Genomic DNA, 4,296 nt, shown 5'->3' on the forward strand with positions numbered 1-4,296 from the left:
TGAAGATAAAAGTCATTCCTCTCCAAGTCATGAAAGAGAGGAGACAGATCCCTCTAACTTCATTATCAGATTAAACACACTCCAGTCATCGGTTGATTATAGGCCTGTAAGTTGGCAGGTGAATGATGGTCAACATGGTGACTCAGCAGGCTGAGTGGACCTGAGTGGTAGGTTTGTTGGGTGATGGTAGCATTAATGATCACAGCTGCTCCTCATCATGTCTACATCAGTGGAGTCTCCTCAAAGGAGGAAGGGGAGGACCATCCTTAAAAATAAAAGTAGTGAAACACTAAAAAAGTTGTTGTTTTTAGATAAAACTATACTAAATATATTAATGTAACCAAATAATTGATTAAAACACACTGTTTTGCAATGAAGGTCTACAGTAGCCTCAACAGCACTCTGTAGGGCAGCACCATGGTGTAGCCTGAGGATATCGAGTTCCCATCTTCCACTGGGTACATTGACAGAGAGGGATGCTATGTGAGCTAGCTGGCTATCCAACACTGGAACTCTTCCAAATCAAGGTAAGCTTCGTTTTTATAATTTTCTTTTACCAGCTAAAGATGTAGGGTGTGTGTAATGGTCAGCGGTTATGATATGAAAGTTTGGCTTGGAAAGTTTTTTTTGCCTGGTCACAGACAGCTGATTTGTTGTGCACTGAAGTCCAGCGAAGGGAAAGGGTGAGAGGAGAGCGCATAGATGAGAGAATAACTTTTTGTGATCATGCTGTTTGTATGTGGCTGCTATGAAAGTGAACTGTGTTTGCGTGTGATCAGGGGTGTATTCATTATGTCGAAAAACGTTTCTTAAACTGAAGCAAACGGAACCAAACAGGGATAAACATACCTGAATGTGTCCAATAGAAACTCTTGTTCGCAACTGTTGGACTAATGATTACACCCTAGATCACCTAGATGCAGGCAAGAGAGTGCAATGTGTCACTGTCTGTCACCTTGATTACTAACATTTTTCTCTTGACCTGTGCACATATGTTGTAAACTTTCATTCACAGGCTAGATTTTAGCAACCTCATGATGGGTATAGGGAACATTAAAGTATCATATACTGCTCAAAAAAATAAAGGGAACACTTAAACAACACATCCTAGATCTGAATGAAAGAAATAATCTTATTAAATACTTTTTTCTTTACATAGTTGAATGTGCTGACAACAAAATCACACAAAAATAAGCAATGGAAATCCAATTTATCAACCCATGGAGGTCTGGATTTGGAGTCACACTCAAAATTAAAGTGGAAAACCACACTACAGGCTGATCCAACTTTGATGTAATGTCCTTAAAACAAGTCAAAATGAGGCTCAGTAGTGTGTGTGGCCTCCACGTGCCTGTATGACCTCCCTGCAACGCCTGGGCATGCTCCTGATGAGGTGGTGGATGGTCTCCTGAGGGATCTCCTCCCAGACCTGAACTAAAGCATCCGCCAACTCCTGGAAAGTCTGTGGTGCAACGTGGCGTTGGTGGATGGAGCGAGACATGATGTCCCAGATGTGCTCAATTGGATTCAGGTCAGGGGAACGGGCGGGCCAGTCCATAGCATCAATGCCTTCCTCTTGCAGGAACTGCTGACACACTCCAGCCACATGAGGTCTAGCATTGTCTTGCATTAGGAGGAACCCAGGGCCAACCGCACCAGCATATGGTCTCACAAGTGGTCTGAGGATCTCATCTCGGTACCTAATGGCAGTCAGGCTACCTCTGGCGAGCACATGGAGGGCTGTGCGGCCCCCCAAAGAAATGCCACCCCACACCATGACTGACCCACCGCCAAACCGGTCATGCTGGAGGATGTTGCAGGCAGCAGAACTTTCGCCACGGCGTCTCCAGACTGTCACGTCTGTCATGTGCTCAGTGTGAACCTGCTTTCATCTGTGAAGAGCACAGGGCGCCAGTGGCGAATTTGCCAATCTTGGTGTTCTCTGGCAAATGCCAAACGTCCTGCACGGTGTTGGGCTGTAAGCACAACCCCCACCTGTGGACGTCGGGCCCTCATACCACCCTCATGGAGTCTGTTTCTGACCGTTTGAGCAGACACATGCACATTTGTGGCCTGCTGGAGGTCATTTTGCAGGGCTCTGGCAGTGCTCCTCCTGCTCCTCCTTGCACAAAGGCGGAGGTAGCGGTCCTGCTGCTGGGTTGTTGCCACCCTACGACCTCCTCCACGTCTCCTGATGTACTGGCCTGTCTCCTGGTAGTGCCTCCATGCTCTGGACACTACGTTGACAGACACAGCAAACCTTCTTGCCACAGCTCGCATTGATGTGCCATCCTGGATGAGCTGCACTACCTGAGCCACTTGTGTGGGTTGTAGACTCCGTCTCATGCTACCACTAGAGTGAAAGCACCGCCAGCATTCAAAAGTGACCAAAACATCAGCCAGGAAGCATAGGAACTGAGAAGTGGTCTGTGGTCCCCACCTGCAGAACCACTCCTTTATTGGGGGTGTCTTGCTAATTGCCTATAATTTCCACCTGTTGTCTATTCCATTTGCACAACAGCATGTGAAATTTATTGTCAATCAGTGTTGCTTCCGAAGTGGACAGTTTGATTTCACAGAAGTGTGATTGACTTGGAGTTAGATTGTGTTGTTTAAGTGTTCCCTTTATTTTTTTGAGCAGTGTATATTAGCCAATTTGAAAAATGTCATATGTAAACAGCTTTTCAAGATGGTGTAACCTTGTGTTCACTTTACTGAGAAACAGCAGAGCCTGCCAAACTCTGCTTTAGCAGTAATATTCAAAACATTGAAGCACATGAGAAATGTTTTCCAGTTCAGCCTGTCTTCGGTCATGTGACAATAGGTGTTGTGATGCAACACCACATATCCCACAAAGGGCTGCTTCGCTCCAAGAAATGAACTCCTTGGCAGTCAGAGGCTCTTTTCTTGGCATGGCCTGTGAGGTGGTAAATGGAAAAACAGGAGGCCCACACAGCAGCAGCCCTCTCTCAGAAAATCAAGTAGATTTTAACTACTGTGGTTCCTCATACTTGCTCCTGTCTTGTTAAAATGTCTTACGAACCAGTGCCACCTTGAATTACAGGTAAGAGAGATCTTATAGCTAATAATGTTATTTGACATATTGTATGTAATATGAAAATACATATTATGTAATGTAATGGAGAAATTGTAGGAGTAGAGTAAACTCAACATTTGGGTTGCAAAACAAAAGGATAGAGTAGTTAAATTATGTAAAGGACGCACCACATTTTGTCCTCTTATTCAAATGAAAGTGAGGAGCTTTTAAAAGGAAGTTAACAGGCCAACATGAAAATGAGGAATTAAAAGCACCCTCTCTCCTCCTGCCTTGCCATGTGACGACCACAGCATATGACTTCCATAACTTCATCGCTCATTACCCAGTGAAGGGCTGGACACAATTGAGTGAGTGTTGTTTGGGTCATGCCCTAGATACTTGTTTCTCCCAGTCCTCAGCTCTATCTGGCCACTGTGCAGAAGCATCCACTCCCATTTCAGGCCAACTCACCACTGGCCACACTGTCTGCAGGCTGCAAGGGGCTTTACATGATGACCCATACCGGGAAACAAATACATTTTAATATATTTAATGTCATGCGAAATGTACGTATTTCTAATGCATATAGATACATTTGATTTGCATATTTGCTCAAATGCATGTAATACCTGACAATATGCCAAAGTGGTTCCTAATTCGGCTTCTTAAATTACTCTTTACATAATGATCAATGGAGATCATTTTTTGGGGCCACCAATCAAAACGTTGGCAGTGATATCATTTAAATTGTGATGGTGAGTAAAAAAAACATTCTTAACATTCTTTCATAAAGAGCACATGTTCAACTTCATAAAAAACATATTTTCCTGTCTCCCACCAAAAAATACATAGTAAGTGCCTCTCTTCAGCTTAATTAAATAATTTAAAAATCAAGTTGTTTTTGTATAGTTTTTGTTTTAGTTTTTAATGATTTAAACAAAAAAAATACATTTTACAATGCTCCACAATATGTCAAAATGTAGATCTATGTCTTGTGCTTCCAATGAGTTATATTATACAGCTCTGCAGTGGATGGTTAGCGGTGTTATGGTGCGTTCGTAGCCAAGTGGGAAGTGGGAATTTACCACATCTGGGAAAAATCCACTTGAACAGCCCTTCAACTGGTAGTTACCAATGATGTATATAAACCCTGGATTGTTGATGCTATGTATTGGCCATTGAGAGGCTTTGAAGCCACCAGTCGGCCATATTGGCTTGTCGGAGCAGTCCTCCATATTAATTAATGTAATTCTACAGTA

The sequence above is a fragment of the Salmo salar genome, chromosome 03 (genome assembly GCF_965601325.2).
Source record: "Salmo salar chromosome 03, fSalSal1, whole genome shotgun sequence".
Classification (NCBI taxonomy): Eukaryota; Metazoa; Chordata; class Actinopteri; order Salmoniformes; family Salmonidae; genus Salmo; species Salmo salar.